The sequence below is a fragment of the Vulpes lagopus genome, chromosome 11 (assembly GCF_018345385.1).
Source record: "Vulpes lagopus strain Blue_001 chromosome 11, ASM1834538v1, whole genome shotgun sequence".
NCBI lineage: Eukaryota > Metazoa > Chordata > Mammalia > Carnivora > Canidae > Vulpes > Vulpes lagopus.
Window position 1 is genome coordinate 95,438,835 of NC_054834.1, and position 25,363 is coordinate 95,464,197.

Genomic DNA, 25,363 nt, shown 5'->3' on the forward strand with positions numbered 1-25,363 from the left:
AGAAAGACAGTAATAACCTTTCAGAATTTGACTCTTATAAAGTAAGGTCTGAGATAAGTCATTATTTTCCCCAAGGTTGGTCTTGTTCAAATGACCTGGGACTTAACTCTCTCCTCCAAAAACTGTGGGATGAAGAATCAGTATGATATCCACAGAGAATCTTAATTTGAATGTTGTTTCTAACCCTTACTGGCTCTCGAAGCAAGGAGAAAAATGTTATATATGTTCTTTTAAAAGCTATGTTTTTGAAATTGCATCTTTTGATACCTGTTCTTGGTTGCTGTTACTGGCTAGGATGACCTATTTGCCAGCTCCAGCAAATGATAGCAGTTTCCTGGGCTGAGACTACTCTATAAGCTTATGGGGAGAAAAGAAAAAAAAAAATTAGAAGCAATTAAGTTGAGCTAGGCTTGTAAAACAATGAATTAAAAATCCAAAGAGAGCAGGGAACGCAATAATTTCTCTGCCATGGCAGTTTCTCTTTGTTATAAATGTCCTTATTTTTAACATAAGTTTCCAGGGTGCTAAACCAATTACACTGAGGCTATGCTTAAATATTCTCTCTTAAGGGCCTATTTTAAAACATAAAGTGAAGCTTGACTTGAAATTAACCTTTCTGAAATAAATAGTTCTGACTTTTTGCTAGGGAATGGAAGAGTTAGCTACTGTCAAACATGCATTTTTCTCACAAACTGTACAATTACAGTTCTTCAAAATCTGAACAGAGAAGATAAAAGCAACTTGGTTTCAAAAGCATAAAAATTCAAGGTTTGAGGTGGCTTTACATTGATTTTTGAGGAGAATGTAATATTTTCATCAACTGCCCCTTAGATATATTTATTTCTTTTGTGTCAAGTCTTTGTTGACTTTTTGTCATTAAATTTAAAATTTCACTACATGAACCCAGGGGTGACCAATCTGAGCCATTTATGGCTCTTCAAAGCTTGTCCAATCTTGTATGTGTGTATTTTGAAAATTTTGGACTTGCTTCTACTGCTTAAAAATGCCATTACTAATTATATGACACTGTGAGAGTAAATAGTACGTTCTTTGAAAGGCCTAAAACGACATTGCAAGGCAGAGACACATGAGGGCACTGTAACCAACCTCAGCAATCTGAGAGGTGTTTTTATAACAACCTCTGTGAGGTCCTGGGGAGAAATGGGCAGAAGGGAGGATGGGTCTTTATCAATGACATTGATAAATTCTGACTTTTAAATGACATTGATAAATTCTGACTTTTAAACTCAGCCAAGACTTGCATTAGCTTTATTTTTTTGGAGTTAAATAGTGGTTTCTGTTTCTTTTTCTTTTTTTGGTTATTTATTTATGTATTTATCATAGTTGACATGTGATATTAGTTTCAGGTGCACAACATACTGATTTGACAATTATGTACCTTATAAAATGCTCACAATGATAAGTCTAGTTACCACCTGTCACCATACAAAGTTACCAAATATTATTGACTATATTCCCTGTGATATACTTTCATCGCCATGACTTACTTATTTTATAACTAAAAGTTTGTACCTTTTCCTTCTTTCACATATTTAGGGCACTACCCTAAATGCTACAATGGAATTATTTAAAAAAAAGAAAAATAAGATTGGCCCATATTATATGATGTTTAAAAGTGCCCTAAAAAGTGCCTACCCATCCATCACCTCCCCTCAGGCAACCACTAGTTTGTTCTCTGTTTTTATGAGTGTTTCTGTTTTTGTTATTTGTTTGTTCATTTGTTTTTCTGACTCTGCATATAAGTGAAATCATCTCGTATTTGTCTTTCTCTGGCTGACTTATTTAGCATCAGCCTCTTTTTTTCATATCAGCTTAATGTTATTTTTAAAAATATTGCTTTGATGATATTTGCACTCTTAAGTGTAACCACATCTTTGAAAAAGAAAAAGAAGAGATGGTGATTATTTATTGTACAAAGTAGATAATGAAAGTGATTATAAGCGGTCAACAACTCAATACAAATCACAGATTGGATGGATAGGTCAGCTTAAAGGTTTTTAAAATTTATTTATTCAAGAGAGGCACAGAGAGAGACAGGCAGAGACACAGGCAGAGGGAGAAGCAGGCTCCTGGCAGGGAGCCAGATGTGGGACTTGATCCCTGGACAGGGGATGAGACCCTGAGCCAAAGGCAGATGCTCAACCACTGAGCCACTCAGGCATCCCTGGATAGCTCCACTTAGACAAAACTATCTGGAATCAAAAGTGGGCACTGTTAGACTTACTAGGAAGGAACAGGAGACTCCATTGAGAAGCCTCTTCTCTCATCCAAAACGCAATGAGGTGTCTACACTGGTGCTAGAAAAAACTGCTGAGGGTGGAAACAGAAAGTAGTGCACTGGCCAAGTGTTCTCTGGCTCCTGGTAGTTCTATTGGTGAGTTTGTTGAACGGTGTTTTCCCATAGTGGCCTTTTGCATCAGAATCCATAAGGTCTTCACACTCACCTGGATTGTAGGATTTGAGCGTCTAGACTGCAGATTGTAGATATACTCTCCTGGATTGTAGATGACAGTGCCTGAGAACCTCTGAGCAGCCCAGCTGCTGCATTTGCATTGTGTTCTTGTCCCAGGCCCACACATCTTTCCCTTCCATTCATGCCTGCTGCTGTGTGGGGAGATGAGACCACACTGTAGTGTGCCCAGAACCACAGGAAATGAATGGTGGCTACCATGACTGAGGGCACGTTACCGACTTTATGATAACTACAGCAATTATTTGCTGACTGTTCAAAAGTATCCCAGGCTTTTGCTAATGGAACAGACATTTTCTGCCTTCAGGGTGAGTTGGTGAGGTGGGACATTACCAAAACAACTGTAACTCCCAGAATTCTACATAGGTTTTAGGTAGATATTTATTCTTGCCAAATGCATTTGTGCTTTACACAATTTTGTAATGCTTTACATAATTTTATTGGACTTAATTTTTAAAAAGTGAGGCTTGTTTTAGGCTCCAGTTCTCTTTTTACAGTTAAAGTTGGGCCCCTTTTTTTCACTCATCATTCATCTACATTTCCAGATACTATTTTTACCTAGTCTGAAGACCAGGGTTTCTAGGAAAATTGGAAAAGCACCCAAGTGGCTTTGCAAATTTTATTCTAAATGAACTCATTGAAAATAATTTTTTTCTTGCAGTCTTTAAAATCATGTGTATAAGTGAATTAACTTTGAGCGCAGCCAAGCGCAAATCCAGATGCCAATTTTCCCTTTACATCCAAGTAGATTTATATGCTTTGCCTACACAAAATAAGAGTATTTTCTCTGTTATTAGTTTGTTAATGGATCAGTTGCTAGTAATTTAATGAAGTGATTCAAAAGGAAAATATTCCAGACCATTTTAAGATTGGCCCATATTAGAAGCAGCCCACGTGTCCATTAATAGATGAACAGATTTGGAGATGGGGTATAAATATACACAATGAGATATTATTCCATAAAAATAATGAAATCTTCCCATTTGCAACAACACAGATGGATCTAGACATTTTAATAAGCCAGTCAGAGAAAGACAAATACCTTATGGTTTCACTCATATATGGAATTTAAGAAACAAATGAACAAAGGGAAAAAAAGAAACAAATCTAAAACAGACTCTTAACTATAGAGAACAAACTGGTGGTTATCAGAGGGGAAGTGGGTGGGAGGATGGGCTAAATAGGTGAAGGAGACTAAGAGTATACTTATCTTGGGGTATATCCAGGGGATCAGCACCTGGGTGTCTCAGTTGTTCGAGCAGCCGACTCTAAATTTCAGCTGAGGTGGTGATCTTGCAGTCATGGGATGAGCTCGGCTTTGGACTCCACATTCAGTGGGGAGCCTGCTGGAGATTTTCTCTCTCCCTCTTCCTCTGTCCCTCCCCTGCACTCACTCTCTCTCTCAAATCTTAAAAAAAAAAAAAAAAAAAAAGAATATACTTCTCCTGATGAGCACTGAGTAGTATATGGAAATGTTGAATTACTATATTGTACACCTGAAACTAATAAAGCACTACATGTTAGCTACAGTGGAATTATTTAAAAAAAAAAAAAAAAGATTGGCCCATATTATATGATGTTTAAAAGTGCCCTAAAAGAGTGGATTTGCAGAATATTTGGATTTTTAGTTGCAAGCTAGTCTTATATACAATGACGTAAATAACGGTTGCAGACTCCATTGTGCAGATATTTCAGGTTAGTACTGATTTAAAATCCCTACATTCCAGGGTACCTGGGTGGTTCAGTGGTTGAGCCTCTGCCTTTGGCTCAGGTCATGGTCCTGGGGTCCTGGGATCAAGTCCCACATCAGGCTCCCTGCAGGGAAACTGCTTCTTCCTCTGCCTCTCTCATGAGTAAATAAGTAAAATATTTTTTTAAAAAATCCCTACATTCCTAGGCCCTCCTTTTATATCCATTGAATTAGAATCTCTAGAGATTCGATCTAGAATTCACACTTTCAAAACACTCCCCTTGCCAGGCAGAGAATGAGTGGAGAATAATTGTTTGGTTATCACCTGGATCAGCCAGTCCTTGGTCCTGCCCCTCCCAAAGGGAAGGGAGTACTGAAGCCTGTGTTTGCGCACCTGAAGACAGAAGTTCAGAGGCGTTAAGATAGCCCCACAGTAAAAGAAGGACTGGGATTCATCTGCAATCAATCAGCGCCAAGGCCAGTCTCTCTCCACTTCCTTGCAGGGAGAGAAGAATCTGCAGAAGAAAACTGGAGACAAAACATTATGAAGCAGGGGCCTGGGGTCCCCTAGACTCCTGATGCCTTGGCAATAACCATCTGGCCTGGCTGTTTCTGAGAGTTGCCAGAGGGATATTTTCCAGTTGCTTCCAAATCAGTCTGCAAGCTCTCATCACTCAGTGTCCCCTCCATTTCCAGTCCCTGCTTGCTAGTTCGTGCCATCCCATAGATGCTTGGGGAGCCATGACCTCACCAGGACTGCGATGCTCAGGGGCGCAGGGGGCTGCTTCCGGGCAGAAGTGAGAGAACAGCCCCCCTCCAAACCCACCTACCTCTGGACCCAGGCATCACACCTCCAAAAGCCTCCCAGGAACAGCTGTCAGCACCCAGTTCTTGGTCTCTGGGCATGGTGGCTTGTGCCTTGCTCATGAAGTTATTGTAGCAGCACTGAATCTTGCACCACGAAGCTTCAAACACTGGCATCACATTAACAACATTTTATTTTTAAAAAGAAAAATTATCACTTAAAATATATAAGGCATCCACATTTTTATTCTATTCCTTAAAAATTTTAATTCCAAAACTGGTTGGAATGTAAATGAACTCAAAGGACCTCGGTGACCCGCAGAAAACAAATGAGAGAAACGGACCTACTAGAGATTTTTATCCTAGACCCAGGTATGAGTTGAGAGCTTTGCTCTGCAGTCTTTATTTCCTCCAGGATCCTTTCCTCCTGCCTTTTCCACTGGCTTTGCTTGTTCTTTCACCTCTCTGCATATCAAACACCTGACAAGGACATTTGGTAAGGGCTCTGGTCACCCACTCATGCCTTGCTCCTAGCTCAGGATTGGTGGAAGCTAGAGCACTTATTTTATATATGTTTTAATATATATATTGAAATCATATATTTATGTATTAGTGATAATCTAGTTACCAGTGAAAACACTAAGTGGGGGTGCCTGGGTGGCTCAGTAGGTTAAGTGGCTGCCTTCAGCTCAGATCAGGATCCCAGGGTCCTGGTATTTAGCTCCGAGTCAGGCTCCCTGCTCAGCGGGGAGTCTGCTTCTTCTCCCTCCTCCCCCAGCTCATGCACAGATTTCTCCTTACTTCTTTACCATATGTAGACAAACATATATAAAGTTATTTAGTAAGATCTAAGAGACCATGCAGATCATTGGGCAGAGGCCTTGTGTCCATGGGACTGAGGTAACGCACTATGGCATATGACTTTTTTTTCAAGTCCTTTCAACAAGTTCTTTCGCTGGCCCTCTTCCAGGCTTTCTTTGTCATTATTCTCATCCCTGATGCCAAAACCGTGCATCATGGTATTATATCAGACCTTCCCTCTTGGACCTTGCTCTGTACTTCAAAATTGATTCCTTCCTTTTCCATATTCCCATAACCACATTCTTGTTCCCTCTGTGCCCTGCTCATGACTGGTTTTCAAGAAAGAAAGAAAGAATCTAATCAACCCATCCTCACCAAGATGTCAATAGTAGATTTTCTTTTAACAACTTAGTCGTTCCACAGATACCTCTAAAAAGATTATTCCGGACAGGGCAGAGCCCTAATCCAATGAATTAAATATCTAGTGGGTTTTGTCTACCAAGGGAACGGAGTAAGGTAGAGCAGTGGGAATGTGGTGGCAAGGAGCTAGCTGGTTTCCCCCTGTGGGGTTGATTTCATCACCTTGGATGAGAGCCCGCATGTTGAAAAATTGCCACTGTTTTTTCTCTCACTGAGCTTGATGGCATTATGACTTGTCCTTCAAATTTTATCTTGGGCTCAGTTTCTAGATATTATTCAGCAGGTCAGCCCATAAAACTTTCTACCTTCAAAAGAAAAGAGTTTCCAGAAAGCAACCTCTGCCATTTTCCTTGCAGAGGGAAGGAGATATATCTTCATAAAGACATCCAGAAACAGAATTTTAGACATTTAGTATAGGGATTATGGAGTCACTTCTAGCCAAGATTCGAGACCATCTCCAGCCTTTTTAAATTTTTTTATAAAGATTTTATTTGTTCATGACAGACACAGAGAGAGGCAGAGACACAGGCAGAGGGAGAAGCAGGCTCTATGCAGGGAGCCCAGTGTGGGACTCAATCCAGGGACTACAGGATCACGCCCTGGGCCAAAGGCAGATGCTCAACCACTGAACCACCCATGCGTCTCCATCTCCAGCGTTCTAAAATCATACCACATATAAGGGAATCTTATAGTCTCACCTTGGATAGATGTTAGATATCTATAGTTTTATATCATCATTTTATAACAAAATTCAAAATAGAAGCACACACAGTTAATAGAGTATATACTGACATAGTGGTGATCTGCTTTTCCTTTCTTTATTTCTTTTTTTCAGGCTTAGGTCTATCTCAGACAAAACCATCCCACCATCCCTTTCTTCCTTAGGGCCCAATTTCCATTCACCTTCACATCTGTTCTCTCATTGCACCTATTCCTTCCCCAACCTGGAGTTTTCACACTCACCTTCCTGGGCATTCTTCCTTCCCTGTCATACCACTTCCCTAGTTTACCTGACCCTAACTTTCATCTTTGCCAGGTCCACAGTATCAACTAACTAATCAATCAGTGTTAAATTGTGCTAGTGGCTCAGGTATTTAAGGTTAGTTCAACATCCAAAAATCAATATAATCTATCACATCAACAGACTGAAAAAGAAAAATCACATTATCTTATCAATAGATGCAGAAAAAGCATTTGACAAAATCCAATATCCATTCATGGTAAAAACTTTCAATAAACTAGGGATACAGGGGGACACTTCAACTCAATGAAGAATATCTACAAAAACCTGTAACTAACATTATATTTAATAGTGAGAAACTTGAAGGTTTCCCACTAAGATCAGGCAAGGATGTTCCTTCTCACCACAGATGACATGATTGCCTATGTAGAAAATCTGAGAGAACTGACAAAAATACTCCTGGAATAATAATCAATTTATAGCAAGTTTGATCGATACATGATAATATTCAAAAGTCAATCACTTTCCTAGGTACCAGCAATGAACAAGTAGAATTTGAAATTGAAAACACAATATCACTTGCATTAGCACCCCAAAATTTAAATATCTAAATATAAGCCAACAAATATGTACAAGTTCTATATAAGGGAAACTATAAAACTCTGATGAATAAAATCAAAGAACTAAATACATGGAGAGATAGTCCATGTTCATGGATAAGAAGACCCAATATTGTGAAGATGTCAATTCTTCCTGTAGATTTAATACAATTCCAGTAAAAATCCCAGAAAGTTATTTTATAGATATCAACAAATTGATTCTAAAGCTTATGTGGAAAGGCAAAAGGCCCAGAATAACTAACACAATATTGAAAAAGAAGAAAAAAGTTGAAGGACTGATACTACACAGCTGCAAGACTTTATAGTAAGTTACAGTAATCAAGACAGTATTGTATTGGTGAAAGAATACACAAATAGATCCATGGGTTAGAATAAAGAGCCCAGAAATAAACCCATATAAATATAGTCAACTGATGTTTGACAAAAAAGCAGAGACAGTACAATGGAGCAAAGATAATCTTTTCAACCATGATGCTGGGACAAGTGGACAACCACATGCAAAAAGAAATCTGGACACAGACCTTATATCCTTAACAAAAATTAACTCAAAATGAATGAAAGACTTAAATGTAAAATGTGAAACTATGAAACTCCTGTAAGATAATATAGAATACCTAGATAACCTGGGTATGGCAATGACTTTTTTTCTTGAGGTTGGGTTAGCCGGATTGGAGTATCTGTCATTTACTAATTATTTCTTATATGCCTGACAAATTATCCTAGGATCCTACAATGTAGAAAAATGAGAACTTAGGGAACTGCCCAAAGCCTCAGGGCTATGGAGAGATAGAAACAAGATCAAAGTCCAAGACTGGTCTCAGAGCTCATTTGCACCATTCCCTGCGGCCTCTAGATTATGGGTTTATCATGGAAAGATCTAACTCAGGAAGAGTCAGATGGAAGAGATGCATAGGGAAAAGTGTGTGGAAAGTGGGGAGAATCTTCCATGCCCTGTCCAACTGCACCACTTCCAGAAATCTCCATTTGTTCACCAACCATAAAGCTTGGCAATGACTCTTTCAATAAAATTCTGAAGGACAATTCATGACAGAAATACAAAATTGATAGGCTAGATTTCCTTAAAATAAAAAATTTCTGCTATTTGAAAGTGTCAAGAAAATGAGAAAACCACAGACTAAGAGAAAGTATTTGCAAAAGCCATATCGGACAAAGAACCATTATCCAAAATATATAAAGAACTTTTAAAACTCAACAAGAAAACCAACAACCTGATTAAAAAGTGGGTCAAAGACCCTAATAGACCTCCTACCAAAAAAGATGTACAGATGATAAATCAGTACATGAAAAGATGCTCCACATCATATGTCATCAGGGAAATGCAAATTAAAACAATGAGATACCACTAAACCCATATTAGAATGGCCAAAATCTGGAACACTGACAACACCAAATGCTGACAAGGTTGGGGAACAAGAACTCTCCTTCACTGCTGGTGAGGATGCAAAATGGTACAGACACTTTGGAAGACAGTTTGGTGATTTCTTACAAAACAAAACGCACTCTTCCCATATGATCCAGCAATTGAGCTCCTTGGCATTTACCTAAAGAAGTTGAAAATTTATGTCCACATAGAAACTTGCACTTGGACATCTAGAGCAGCTTTATTTATAATTGCCAAAAGTCAGAAACAACCAAGACATTCTTTAGTAGGTAAATGGATAAGTGAACCTACAACTGCCCTAAAAAAATATCATCTTAATAAAAGCAAAATTGTGCCACCAGGGCTCTCCCAGATAGTCAGCATTTATATCTGGAGATTTCCAGAGACAAGGTACCAGGTAGGTGTCTACTCTCTGCATTACGGACTATGGGTTTGTGATGTCTCCAGGTGCATCATTTTTTTTTAGAAGATTTGTTAAAGAGGTGGTGATCAGATTTTTAAAACACCAAAACATATTTCTAAAGCAGACTTATTTACCTGGACATTTCTTCTTTCTTATTCTTTTTCCTTCCATCATCCTATTTTCTAACTTCCTCTTTCTTGTGATTTTTTATTCCTTTTTCCTCAGGTTATTAAAATTCACAGCACATCACGAACAGATTAATCTGATAATCACAAGTAAGGGCCTTACTTATTTGTAAAACCAGACTTATTTTAGTCCTAGGAGTATAGCTGATGTTATTGGCTTCTTCTCTGTGAAATGTTTCATAAACTAAAAATAAGTGTATATTTTATCTAAGAAAAATAAAATGAACTCTTATATACCCACATTTGCCCATTATTTGCCTCTCCCTAGTCCCACCCTCCATTCTAAGACAATCATTATCCTGAAATTGCGTTTATGATTCTCTTGTTTTAACTTTATTGCTTTACCACATAAAGTTGTAGTGCTCAAAGATAAGTGGTTTAGTTGTGCATGTTTTGGACTTCATATAATGTACTCTTTATTTCTCAACTTCCTCTCAATATCATGTTTGTAAGACTCAGCTCTTGATCTGCCCAGTAATAGTTCATTTACACTTTCCATGGGAGTCTACAGGATGAATATACTACCATTGTATCCATCCTTTTGTTAAAGGACATTTGAGTTGTTTCTAATTCTTAGATAATATGAATATTAATATTTTTGATGAATATATGAATGTATTTCTGTTGGGTATACATACAGGAATGGAATCAAAGAGAATGCCCATCTAGATAATGGGAAACTGTTTTCCAAAAAGCTATATCAATTTAAATTCCTACCAATAGTTTATGAGAGTTCTTGTTGCATCATATCCTTACCAGCATTTGATATTTTCCTACTTTTAAATGTTGCCAATATGGTGGATGAAAACTGGTATCTTCTTATGATCTTAATTTGTGTTTTCCTGATTACTCATAAGGTTAAGCATGTTTTTCATACATTTATTGGGCATTCATATTTCCTGTCTGTGAAATGCCTGTTCATGCTTTCTGCTTGTTTTTCTACTGGGTTGTTCTTATCTTTTTATATTGATTTCTAAACATTTTTATATGTTCTGGATGCCAATAATTTGTTCCTTTTATGTGTTACAAATATCTTCTTTCAGATTATGACTTATCTTTTCCTTTTTTTTATTAAGGTATGCTTGACATACAATATCATATTAGTTTCAGGTGTACAATATAGGTATTTGACATTTGTATATATAGAGAAATGGTCACCATTTCTCAGATTGTATAACTACAATCTGTAAATTAATACAATATTATTGTCTATATTCCCAATGCTGTACATTAAATACCCAAACTTATTTTATTTCCACAACTGGAAATTTGTACTTCTTAATCCTTTTCACCCATTTTGCCCTCCACAACCCCCTTCCCCTCTGGCAACCACCAATCTATTCTCTGTATCTATAAGTCTGAGTTTTGTTTTGTTTGTTTTCTTCTTAGATTTCATATATAAATGAAATCATACAGTATTTGTCTTTGTCTATCTGACTTATTTCACTTAGCATAATATCCTTTAGGTCCATCCATAATATCTTCTAGTTCCGAATCATTCCTTTTTATGACTGAGTAGTATTCCATTGTGTGTGTGTGTGTGTGTGTGTGTGTGTGTACGTACTTTATTTATCTGCTTATCCAACTATGGACACTTAAGTTGTTTCCATATCTTAGCTGTTATAAATAATGTTGCAATGAACATAAGAATGCATGTATCTTTTAATTAGTGTTTTCCTTTTCTTCAGATAAATACCCACTAGAGGAATTGCTGGAACATATGGTAACTCTATTTTTAATTTTTTGAGGAACCTCCCATACCATTTTCCGTAGTGGCTGCACCAATTTACATTCTCACCAACAGTGCAAGAGGGTTCCCCTTTTTTCACATCCTCACCAACATTTGTTATTTCTTGTGCTTTTGATTTTAGCCATCCTGACAGGTATAAGGTGAAGACCATTGTGATTTTGATTTGCATTTTCCTGATGATTAGTGATATTGAGCATCTTTTTTCTTTTAATTTTATTTATTCATGAGAGACAGAGAGAGGCAGAGACACAGGTAGAGAGAGAAGCAGGCTTGCTGCTGGGAGCACGATGCAGAACTTGATCCCAGGACCCGAGGATCACGACCTGAGCTGAAGGCAGATGCTTAACTGCTGGGCCACCCAGATGCTCCTTGAGCATCTTTTCATGTGCCTCTTGGCTCATTTTCTTGGTGGCCTTTTGATAATCAAGGGTTCTTAATTTTAATGCTATAAAATTCATCAAACTTCCTCTATTAGAACTTTGTGTATCTTGTTTAAGACACTGAAGTCATAAAATAGTTCTTCCATGTTTTTTTTTTTTAATTTAAAAATTTTACTTTCACATTTGAATCTTTAATACAAGCTGAAATTGAAATTTGGGGTGTGGTACAGGGTATGGAGTCCAAGTTCACTTTTTCACCCATATGGGTATCTAATTTTCCAGTACCATTAATTGACTAACTCTCCTTTTCTGAGTGGTCTGCAATACCAGCCCTGTTCTAGAACAAGTTTCCAGATATGTGTGGGTCAGTTTCTAGACTTTACATTCTATTTACCCCTATACCAGTGTCATAGTGGCTTAATTACTATAGCTTTATGTTAAGTTTTAATATCTGGGTGGAGCAGATGTCTTCATTTGGGTATCCTTCAAGAGTGTCTTGTCTTGTCCTGTCTTGTCTTCCATACCTGATTTTAGAATCAGCTTGCCAAGTTCTATCGAAAAGCTTTGTTGGGATTTTAGTTCGAATTACATTGATTTTTAGATTAATTTGGAGAAAATTTGTACCATTATGATACTGATTCTCTCTTCCTATGATTATCCTATTTCTATTCTTTTCCCTTAAGTCTCATTTAATATTTCCATTTAATATCTTCCTTTAATATCTATTCATAGGTATTTTTAATATAATATTTTAAATGATGAGTATTTTTAGAATCGCATTTTCTGTTTGTGGATCTAGAAATGTGTTGACTCAGGAAGTCAGGAATTGTAATAATTTATGTGTTCTTTTAGATTTTCTTAAAAACATTGGCAATTTTATTTTATTTTATTTTGGCAATTTTATTTTTTATTCTCCCTTCCTTCTCCCATTATACCTCCAATGCAATATTGAACTAGAAATAGTAATAATAGTGGGCATCTTTGTCTTATTCATGACTTTAAGGAGAGGGATTTTAACATTTCACATTTAATGTTTGCTCTATGTAATTGGGAGATGCCTTTTATCAGAGTGAAATGTCCTTCCTATTCCTGGTTTGCTAAACACTGTTTAAAGTCATGAATTCTTCTTGCTGTATGTCAAACATTTTTTTTCTACATTGATCAAAACATTCTTGTGCTCTTTCTCCTTCATTTTGTTAATATGTGAATAATAAAAAGATTTTCTAACATTCAACTAATTCTCCTTTCCTGAAAATAAACCTAATCTCATCATGGTTTATTATCTTTTTTATGCATTGCTGAATTAAGACTACCAATATCCGCGATTTGTACATCTACGTTCATGAGAAAAATTGCCCTGTAAAAGTTCATCTTTTTTTTTTTTTTTAAGATTTTACTTATTTATTCATGAGAGACACAGAGAGAGAAAGAGAGTGGCAGAGACACAGGCAGAAGGAGAAGTAGGCTCCATGCAGGGACTTGATTCCAGGTGTCCAGAATCAGGCCCTGGGCCAAAGGTGGCACTAAACCTCTGAGCCACCCGGGGTGCCCCTTGTTCATCTTTATAGTTCCTGTGTCTGGCCTTTGATACTATAGTTATACTTGCTTTGCAAAATGAGTTAGGTAGTGTTCTCTGGTTTTCTATTCTCTAGAAGAGTTTGTTTAAGACTGGAAATATCTTCTTTGAATGCTTGTCCCATTTATTTCTGTGGTTTTTAATTTGATTCCTTTCATCCCACCTCCCCGGTCTTCCTTTCCCACACATCTTCTTCCTCTTCTCCTTTTATCAGGAGAAGTTCCCTCCTGCTATATTCATTTTCTCTTTCCTTAAAGAGCTTCCTGGACTTAAAAGCATCAAGGAAATTGTACTGAAGCCCAAGTATCAAGATATTTTAACTGATGTTTTTAACATTTCCAAATATAACCTTTCTTTGTGTTCAGTGTGACCAATTAATACTGCCTAGATGTGAAAAAAAAATAATCTGGCAGTCATTTAAAATAATACTGATTGTTAAATGGGAATTTCACTCCTCTGTTCCTAACTACTTATTTTGAAATATTTTTGAAACCAATTCAGTCACATTCATAACATGGTAATTCTAGACCTCTCTGCCTTGTGACACTCAACAATGAAGGGAAACAATTCAGTTATGTAAAAGAACAAATCAAAATTTCATGAGGGCAAGAGCCTTTTCACAAATAAGCTATGATGATTTTCCAGGTTTTTCTATGAACCTTTAGTTCCTTGCTTTATATTTCATAGACATATGTCCTCTCCTCTCCTTTCAGATAGCACAAATGTAATTTTCTTGATGGATCATTATTTCTGAATGGTAACGATTACTTTAATTCTCTGTAAGAAAAATCTGGGACCTTTTTTTTTTTTCCTTTATTTTAGTTGAAATGTAAATATTTAAAAACCCTCCATGTCAATTTGATTTCTTTCTTTTTTTTTTTTTTTAAGTAACTTCATGGCTAAATACCAAATGCTCTTACAAAAATGCAAATCTCTTATTCAAAATATAATTAAATTATAACATACACAGTTTATAAGCAATTATAGTTACATAATGTATATAATTTGGAATTTTTTTGTTAAAAGGCTATAAATGCACAGTTACTATATTAGAACAAGAAATACTATATCTTTTTCTGGAAATAAGATATACTATTGCAAAAATACCATTGGTATTTTTATAGGTAACAAATATAGGTAGGTAACAATGTAAAGTAGGCCTCTATGAAAGAATACCAATTAAGCCTCCCTCTTTAGGAATTCTACAGGGGTCCTGCCAGTTAATTAGGTCATTTTGTGCTGAGAACAGACACGAACCTCAGAATCTATGTGACCATAATTCTATGGTCATATACAACGATTGTTAAGATTGTTAGTGTCTATTTTGTATTACTTCTTATGAGCAGTCCCTCCTCAAAAAAACCTTAACTGAATTGAAATATTTCAAAGTGGGGATTTTTGAGTTTTCAAAGATTTAAACAGAAACTCCATTTTTCTCAGTCTTAGTGTTGAGTTACCCAAATACCTATGTAGGAAGAAGGACTTCATATTAGTTTTCTAGGAATGATGGGGGGAAATGCCATAAACTGGGTAGCTTAAAACGACAGAGACCTATTTTCTCCCAGTTCTGGGGACCAGAAGTCTGGAAATCCGAATGAGGTGGGACCTCACACCTTCGAAGACTCTGGGATAGAATCCTTGTTTCTTCTAGCATCTTGTGGCTCCAGGTATTTCTTGGCATGCAGTTGCAGAACTCCAATTTCTGTCTCTGTCTTTACCTGGCCTTCTTTCCTATGTCTCTGTGCCTTCTCTTCTAAGAACACTTGTCATGGATTTAGTGGCCATTTGAGTAATCCAGGATGATGTCATCTTGAGATCTTCAAGTTAATTACATCTGCAAAGTCTTTTTTTATTTTTTAAAATAATTTTTTAAAATTTAGATTCAATTTGCCTACATATATTGTAACACCCAGTGTTCATCCCATCAAGTGCCCTCCTTGCCCGTCACCCAGTTACCCCATCCCCCCCACCGCCCCTCAAAGGCTCTTTTTTTGGATGAGGTCACATTCACAGGTTCTTAGAGTTAGGATGTGGACATATCTTTCTGGTGATCACTGTTCAACCTGCTGCAGACTTAATTCTCCAACTACTGGTGGGTCTACCAGAAGGCAGTGTCTCCTGTCAGCCTTCTTTGGGGATTGCCTCTTTGAAGGACTGCTTTGTCCAAGGCTTCCTTCTATGGGCAGCCCATAGGAAAGTGGATATAAAGTGGATCAAAGTGATCAAAGGGGATGTAGAGGCCAGGCCTTCTTGGCCCAGCCTGGAACAATACTGCAAAAACATTCCAGTTCTAGAGCCCTGCTGTGGTGAGGTGAGGTCTTCATTTCACGCTATCCCAGAGCTCAATCCTCTCCTTCCCTCTCTTCCTCCCCCCTTCTTCCTTCTTCTCTTTGTCCTCCTCCTCTTCTTCATCTTCCTTCTCTTCTACCTCCTTTTCCCTGAGGCTGCGTAACTGGGAACCCAGCCTGAAACACTTTGATGAAATCATTCATTCATTTATCCCATTATTTATTGATTCACATACTCAATTTAATTACATCAACAAATATTTATTATCACTTATTATCAACAAATATTTATTATCACTGCATGCCTGGTGCTTTCTTTCATAAGGATGTTATAGTGAATATATTTGAATCTTTCATATATCAGTATCTCTCAGTTCCTAAAGCTGACCATCCTGGGGCCTCACTTATTAGTTGCAGATAATAAGGGCTTAGTAGAAGACCTTACAATTTGACATGGAAAATCTCTTCTGTTCTGGATAAATCCCAACCTGATATAAGCTGCTATTGCTGTGATTTTCAGTTTTCCCCTAATAAAAGCACCTACACAATCCATCAATTGAGTGTCCTGATCTAGCAGAGTTTGTGTTGACTCTAGACTTTTCACACTGTTTTAGTTTCATCTCTTAACCTTTTAAAATCTCCATATAGAGACATGGAAAGAGGAAACAATGACAGATTCACAGTATTAGAAGCATCACAGGACTTCAGAATGTTAAGGTATTATCAGAACCAAAAAATCATGTGCAACCCAATCCCCTTTCACTGCTAATGGGAAAATTGAGAGCTCATCCCACAGCTGCCTGAATCACGTAGTATATGTGACTTTGGTTGCTTTATGGAGGAGTTGTTGTCTCCCCATCCAGTCTGTAAAGTCTTTTGGACAGAATCTGAACCTTATACTTTCCTACCCTGCTCAGTATCTATAAAAATAAGAGGTGGGTTTTGAATAAATAATTGACTTATTGAGCCCTCTTCATCCAGCAAAACTATTTCAATCAAATGGGTAGTTTTAATCTTTTCTATATATGCAGAGACCTCTAGAGGAAATCTAATAACTTCCTTTCTCACTCAGATCCTGGGCTTAGCAATGATCACTACCAAGGAGCTCCTCCTAAAAACATAACCCAGCTTTGCACAATAGTCCAGAAATGTTATATGTATGCATATAATTTGTAGTAGCCCTGTTCCATCAAAGTAAGTTTATAGATAATGAAACAGATTAGAAATAAAATAGCACTATTTTTAAATTTAAGTGTTTAAATACATAATAATTATTGTTTCTATTCTACCTCATTCTAAAAAGTATTTGTGTTACTTACACATATTTCAATATATTAAATATATATAAGTATTTAAAAAACTAAGAAGATGGGAAAACTGAGATAGAAAATAAGATAAAGCTTGGGGGTGACACTAATATCCAAAGTTCATGACATTGCTAGTGGTAGGCCTAAAATTTGGCTGTGAGCATTTCAATTAATAGCAGTTACAGTAGAGTGGTTCAAGTTCCCAAGTCATCAGAACCTGTTTCACCCCAGATGGTGGATCTAAACCAATCACAGTAATCCTATTCCTCTTCTCAGTAAGTGGTTTAAGAATGTGTATATGACCTAGGTACTTGAGTGGCCCAGTGGTTCAGGGCCTGCCTTTGGCTCAGGTCATGATCCCAGGGTCCTGGGATTGAGTCTTGCCTCAGGCTCCCCATAGGGAGCCTGCCTCTCCCTCTGCCTACATCTCTGCATCTCTCTCTGTGTCTCTCATGAATAAATAAATAAAATCTTTTGAAAAAATGTATATGTGGGGATCCCTGGGTGGCGCAGCGGTTTGGCGCCTGCCTTTGGCCCAGGGCGCGATCCTGGAGACCCGGGATCGAATCCCACATCAGGCTCCCGGTGCATGGAGCCTGCTTCTCCCTCCGCCTGTGTCTCTGCCTCTCTCTCTCTCTCTGTGACTATCATAAATAAATAAAAAAAAATAAAAATAAAAATAAAAATAAAAAAAAATGTATATGTGACCTATTTTTGGTAAAATAGACGTGAGAGAAATTCTCCCAGATGAGGCGGAGCTTTTCAGGAAAGGTCTCCTTATTCTTATGTTTAAAAGAAAGACAAAAAATATACAGTCCCTTTCTTCCTTTGGATGTTGATGTGTCTGGATATGATGCCTGGGCTAATGACCCATCTGAGGATCAGCCCGAAAATGAAGCCAAAACATAGGAGGTGGGGATAAGTAGAGACAAGGGAATCCCTGTGAAGAAGAGCTGGGGCCATGATACATTCCCCTGGAGCTACATTCCCTCTGACGTCTGGTTATGTTGGTTATGGCATTTTTTGGTGGTTTAAGGCAACTTGAGTTGGGGTTTTTCTGTTTCTTATAGCCAGAAGCATTCTAAATGGGTTAAAAGCAGCAGTTAAGGATAAAGTTCTGAAGTCAGACAAACCTGGATCTATCATTTAACTTGTTCTTTTTTTTTTTCCTAAAGATTTTATTTATTAATTCATGAGAGAGACACACAGAGAGAGGCAGAGACATAGGCAGGGGGAGAGGCAGGTTCCTTGTGGGGAGCCTGATGCAGAACTCGATCCCAGGACCCCAGGATCACGACCTGAGCTAAAGGAAGATGCTCAACCACTGAGCCACCCAGGCATCCCTATCATTTAACTTGTTCTACGTAAACATGAAAAAGACGTAAAACCTTTAAACATTAGTTCTTTCACTTGTACTTTAGGGGATATAATACCTACTATAGTCATCCTACAAATTTAGTGGAGAAACAAAGCATGTGAAATGTTTAGCACAGAACCTAATGCATCGTAAGTGCTTAATAAAGAGTAGATTTTTAACACTGAGTAGAAACACAGGTAATCAATACCTAAGTGACTGGCTCTTTGAAATGGCAATTGAGCTTTCTCAGGCTGTAATTCAGGCTCTCAATCTGTCTTTAGTGAGGATGGAAGACAATTGACCACTTCTTATAAAACAATCCATTACATGTTGGACAGTCATTGTTAGGGGTCTCATTTGTTAATCTCAGCTAAATATCTAAAACAAAAACCATGAACAAAGCAATTTATATCCAATTAAGTTGTGCTTTTACTGAAAGGACACAGTGTGACAAGGATAGGACTCAGATCTCACTGCCAAGTGTCCAACAGACCGTGACCAGGATGGTCTTTACTATGTCTGCTCTTCTTTGCAAATGAGCTCTTTTGAGTCTGATGGGTGCTATCAACACTAGTGACTTTTGATATAAAGGGTTTCTTCCTACATCAGGCCTTGCAGAAACAAATCCTTTTTCTGCAAGGCAGAAAGACAAGAGACAACAGTATTGTTCCATTTGTTTTCAAGGGGCTGCACATGGTCATACATATATACTCTTGTATAAACTGCATTTTTTAATGCATCATAACATTACAAATATATTTCCATATCAATAAATACATTTCTGCAATTAAATGTCTACAATGTAATTTTTTTAAAAAGATTTTATTTATTATTCATGAGAGACAGAGAGAGAGAGAGAGAGGCAGAGACACAGGCAGAGGGAGAAGCAGACTCCATGCAGGGAGCCTGAGGTGGGACTCGATCCCAGGTCTCCAGGATCATGCCCTGTGCCAAAGGCAGGCGGTCAACCACTGAGCCACCCAGGGATCCCTCTACAATGTAATTTTAATAGCTACATAGTATTCCATTATATAGGACCTATATGTTTTATGTTATAAATAATGTTCATGACTAAACCATTAGTGTGACACTGTTAGGTTTTTCCAATGTTTTTGTTGTTATAATTAACAGAACTGTGATAATTGTAACTAAATTCCTTTACACCTCCTTATTAAATTTCTAATTTCCTTAGTATAATTTTTGCAAAGTGGAATCACTGGTTTAAAGTGTTTGTACAGGGCAGCCTGGGTGGCTCAGCGGTTTAGCGCTGTCTTTAGCCCAGGGCCTGATCCTGGAGACCCAGGATGGAGTCCCAAGTCGGGCTCCCTGCATGGAGCCTGCTTCTCCCTCTGCCTGTGTCTCTGCCTCTCACTCTTGTGTCTCTCATGAATAAACAAATAAAATCTTTAAAAAAAAAATAAAATAAAGTGTACAATATTAAGTTTTTTTTTTTTAATTTTTTATTTATGATAGGCACACAGTGAGAGAGAGAGAGAGGCAGAGACATAGTCAGAGGGAGAAGCAGGCTCCATGCACCGGGAGCCTGACGTGGGATTCGATCCTGGGTCTCCAGGATCGCGCCCCGGGCCAAAGGCAGGCGCTAAACCGCTGCGCCACCCAGGGATCCCCAATATTAAGTTTTTAAACATAGATTGCACAACTTACCAGGCACATTGAAATATTTTTACGAATTAAATTTTCTACTTAGAGAAAATTCTGTTGGCCTGTTAAATCATCATACTAAAATTTTCACTTTCAAAAAATTAAAGAAAAATTTCACTTTCTCAATACTTAACAGATTCATAACTTATTGTAATAGGTATTTTTTATTTTTTTTAAAGATTTATTTATTTATTTATTTATTCAGAGAAAGCGAAAGAGAGGCAGAGACACAGGCAGAGAGAGAAGCAGGCTCCATGCAGGAGCCTGACGTGGGACTTGATCCGGGGTCTCCAGGATCACACCCCAGGCTGCAGGTGGCGCTAAACCACTGCACCACCGGGGCTGCCCTGTAATAGGTATTTTTAAAAATATTTATTCATGAGAGACACAGAGAGAGAGAGAGAGAGAGAGAGAGGCAGAGACACAGGCAGAGGGAGAAGCAGGCTCCATGCAGGGAGCCTGACATGGGACTTGATCCTGGCTCTCCAGCATCATCCTCTGGGCCCCAGGATCATGCCCTGGGCTGAAGGTGGCGCTAGACTGCTCAGCCACCGGGGCTGCCCTGTAGTAAGTATTTTTATTCAAAGTTAAAATTATTTTATTTACTAATGGATCATTTTCTTGAATTCTTCTATACTCAGAATCCCAATAACTGGGTTTGTAGCTCAATCTTTTGGTCTGTTAATATAGGCAAATCTCTCTAGTAATTCTGTTCATTTTTTAATTAAATTGATCATATTACATAGAACAGTAAGATGTCACCATTTAAATTAGGTGAATTTAAAGTTGAATATGCTAGACCTTTTTGATTTGCGAATTTACTTGTAAAAGCCATGCCCACTTAGCAGTTAAATGCTCAATCTTTTGATATTAGCACAGCATGAAAAGCAACAGTTTTTATAATTTGGTGGCAAACATTTACTTTAAATATATGCATATGTATACATATATAATGTGTGCAAATATGTGTATATGCATATATACATACATATATCACATTTATTCTAGAAATATGCTTTATTGCTTACAGATATGGAATAAATTAACTACCAAGCCAAATATTTGCAAATGTATTTGTTATTGCTTCTAATCTGTAGAGAAGACCACTGGCTAGGTGCTCCCTTTGCTGCTATTTCGATCTTAGCAAATAATACAATTTAGCACTTTGCTTGGTGATTAACTCTGTTCAAAGGCTCAAGGGACACTAATGGTTAGGCAATAAACAGAGTATTTTAACTTTAAATTTTAGCCTAAATTCACAGCTTGGACTACTACTTCATTCAAATAAAACTGAGAAAAATCTGGAAAAATTTGACCCTTTCAGGGACAACTGTTATGACAAACATGAATTTCCGTAAGTGAATGTAATTCGAGTATAGAAGATGCGTTAAAAGACAATATACTAATTCTATCTATTTGGGAAGCATTGTAGACATGGGAAGTGGTAAGTCATTTTGAGAGGAAAATCTGATTTTTTAGAAACACAACAAATTGAGCAGCGGTTATGACTTTAATCATCTGAATGAAACAATGAGCTAATTATATATAATGACTTGCTGCTGTACTTTCAACACCTTCGGGGATCAATTTCATCCCAAAGTGAACAGAGCCAGCACCACATGGTCTGCTATCAAGCACTGACCTCTCTGATTCAAATGCAAAATGCTATTGCAGATGAAATTCACTGGGACAAAATGTTCAATAGAAAGATTACATTTCCAGTGGGGCAGAAAGATATTTGCCAGCATCTCATTAAGGCTTTGATACGAAGTCTTGGATTTCAATCAGCATTGAGATAGAATGGCAATAATCCAGTAGCAAGAATGTGTCTGGGGCTTTGTTTCCCATAGCATTATGCATTTTTCCCCATCTACAATAAAATCTTGAAAAAATGTCCAAGGGAATAGATATGGAAAGAAATAACCTTGTAGTCATTTTAATGTCAGCCACACAATGCATTCAGTAAAGCCTCTGTGGCCTGATAACTTTGCCTCTCACTAGGGGAGGAGAGGTGACATCATTTACATTTAGCCCAACACGTGAAAAAGCCTGAAATTCTCTGCACCGTAAATGTAGCATCAATTCTTCCACCTTTGCAGCCCCACCTCCCATCATTAATATAGTCCAGCCATTTTATCACTGGCATTTTTATCCTCTTCCCCTGGAAGTAATTTACCGACTTAATGGAAATGTGAGAGATTTGCTTTAACAGATTTTATGAATTTAAGCAAAAGGTCCCACTGAACATTTCCGTTTGGAGAGAGGTTATTCTTTGGCCAGGAGGCATTTGTAATAGTTCAGTAATCAAAAAAGATTTGCCTTGGACTTGCTAATTTGCTCAATCTCTTAAGTAACAAAAGGGTCTAAACTCTGCCTCTCAATTTAAAGTGAGCCCATAAAAGCTTCCAGTTTAGCAAGAAAGCTAATAATCCACAATCTGAGCTTTTAACCCCATTTCAATTTGTGCAAGTGTAATATCATTAGGGACTGATTTCTACTACAGAGTAGCCATGGCTTTTCATGGAATTTAGTTCTTTATCTAAGAGGAGGTAGGGTTGCGAATGCTTCGAAGACTAGCTACTGCAAAAATAAAGCTTGTTTCCCCTGAAGGATCAGAAGCTGGGAAAACTGCAAATTTCATGGAAAAGTCTCTTTCCTATGAAACTTGTGGTCAATGCAGCCAGGTAAGAACTCTGGGTTGGATTTCGATCGAGGGGGGTGGAAATTTTAACTGTATTCCTATCTAATTTGCATGGGTTGCATCTGAAAAAGATGCAATCAGATGTATGTATCCCCAGCATCAAGAATAGTGCCAGGCACTGGGATGCTCAGTATATACTAGCTGAATGAATGAACTGTAATAGAATGGAGCCACTGTTGCCATTTGGTCAGGGACACTGTCGCTTTGCCTCAGGCTGCCTCCACATCCTGCCATTCTTTTTGACTGGCTCCTTTGGGTTGGTTGCTACAGCTCCTCCTGCTTCCTGATGCCTCTTCCTGGAACCAACTAATCAAACCCCACAACTTTAGTGGGAAAGTGACAACTGAGAACTTGGGGTAAACTTATTTGCCAGATTCCTGAGACAGTTCTTATTTCCCAAATCTTGTTTCACTGCCCTTTAAATCATTAGCTTATCACAATTAAACTGGAGGGTGGGGAGAGGAAAAAAATAAGATAGCAGAAAGGAGGGAAGAGGTTTTGCTAAAGCTTAATTGAATTGAAGTATCTCCTCTGAATATGTCATTCTGTGAATTATTAAAAACCCCAAGTAAGCATGGACAATCTCCACACCATAAGGTAAAAGGTTTAATTATATAAGCATAGGTGGCTCACCATCTTCTGATATGCAAGATAATATCATCAGTGATGAGACTAGCTTTGGTTGGTTCATAAATGTTCCTGAAGAATCAACTAGAAAGAAAACATGGCACACTTAGGCAACTGGGAGTAGTTCTGTTTGACAGAAACATAGGCAAGACTTTTTCCTTATCAACAGTATCTTCATCTCTATTAAATTCTTTGTGAAATATCCTCCCATGCCAATACAGGATCACTCTATATGGACACCATCAGGACCTTTACCTGACCTATCTCATTGCTTTGTTAATAGTCTAAACCATGCTGAAGTCTTTCAACTTTTAGAATAAAAAAATAGAACAAATACCACTTTGGTTAGAATTAAAGTTCCTGTGGGGGTGCCTGGCTGGCTCAGTTTAAGTGTCTGCCTTCAGCTCAGATCATGATCTTCTGGTCCTGGCATCAAGCCCCACATCAGGCTTCTTGATCATCAGGGAGTCTGCTTTTCTCTCTCTCAAACTAAAAAAAAAAATCTCTAAAGTTCCTGTGGACTACTCCTTGCCATAGGCAAGGGAGAGGGGCGGGGGGAGGATAACATGTACAGGAATTCTTACCTTTGTAAATTATGCTTACATTTGTATTTTTTTTTTATTTTTCAAAATGTGGACAAATTTTGTCTTAATTTTTAAATTAATGTACATATGCAATATAAATAGTCAAATAATAGTACAGGGGCTGTGCCACAAATTTCCCCACCAATAATATCTCCTCTTTTACCTGTTTATCTTTGTTTCTTTCTTTTTTCCCTTTTTTCTTTTTTTTTTGAGATAAAGTACCCCCCCCCACACACACACACATGCACATACACATGCGCACATGCACAAGCTCAGGAGGAGCAGAGGGAGGGGGAGAGAGAGAATCCTAAGCAGCCTCCGCAATTGGTGCAGAGACTGATGCAGGGCTTGATCTCACCACCCCAAGATCGTGACTTGAGCTGAAATCAAGAGTCAGATCTTAACCCTCTGAGCCACCCAGGCGCCCCTATTTATCTTTGCTTCTAAATAATATTCCTAAGCCACTACTTCTTCAGTTTTAGATTTTATCTGACTTCCTGCTATGAAAAATGAGAATTCTTTCTTGCCATCATATTCTGCCCTTCACTCCTCTTCATATTCCTAGGTAGTTATAACAATTTCATTCAATCGATCTTCAATGTTTAGGTTATTATCATATTGTTAACATTATTCACAGCAGGCTACACAATATATCATAAATACATTTTTTATGATACAATATGTATTTTCTCTAGCAATAATTGCCTCAGCTTCTCATTTGTGTAATTTTCTGGGATTCATCCCCAAACTCTCTGAAAGAAGTATAAACATCCTTCCAGTTCCTTCAGACACATCAAGTAATCTAGCAGTTCCATGTTAATTGTTTAACTGACATCCCACTGGAGTCCCAAGTTTGCTAACTTCCATCTGGCTTGGCTGTTAAATGCTGAGAATTTCCTCCGCCCCCCCGTCCTATACTGCCTTCTCTGTTCCACAGACCCTATGTCTTCTTTCTTGGCCTACTCACTTGTTTTTGCAGAGCACTGTCACCAAACTTCTTTTCTTTCTTTTTCCCCAAATATTATAAACTTGTACAAGCAATAGAAACTACTTATTGGGTGTCTTTTTTAGCTACCCATTTTTCATACTTGACTTTGAAGGTTGCTCATCAGCAGGCCTTAAAAGTAGGAGATGATGGTGATGATGATGGTGCTTCAAATGGGTTCAATGAAATCATAAGGGTCCTTAAGTGTGGAAGTGAGAGGCAGAAAGTCAGAGTGTCAGAATGATGCAATGTGAGAAAAGTATGACTTATCATTGTTAACTTTGAAGGTGGAAGGTGGCTGTAATCAAAGGGATACGAGTAGTCTCTGGAATCTGGAAAAAGAAAAGAAAACAGATTCTCTCCTACAGC